This window comes from Tupaia chinensis, unplaced genomic scaffold (genome assembly GCF_000334495.1).
Source record: "Tupaia chinensis unplaced genomic scaffold, TupChi_1.0 Scaffold000279_1, whole genome shotgun sequence".
NCBI lineage: Eukaryota > Metazoa > Chordata > Mammalia > Scandentia > Tupaiidae > Tupaia > Tupaia belangeri.
Window position 1 is genome coordinate 203199 of NW_006159762.1, and position 243 is coordinate 203441.

Below are 243 nucleotides of genomic sequence, written 5' to 3' on the forward strand. Positions count from 1 at the left end.
TCTGTAGATTACTTTTTAAAAAGTGTTGGAGTGGGCAGCAGTTTGGGCAGTGGCAGTACAACACTGCAAGGATGACCCACACAGGACTGCCTGAGTTTGTGTCTGGAGACCTCCTTGAATACCCTAAGGAGAATGCATGCTTATAATCTGGGATTGGCTGAAAGTAGGGAACAGACTGCAGATTAAAGACTCTATTGGGATATCTCTCTCTCTCTCTCTCTCTTGCTCATGGAAGAAAGAAGT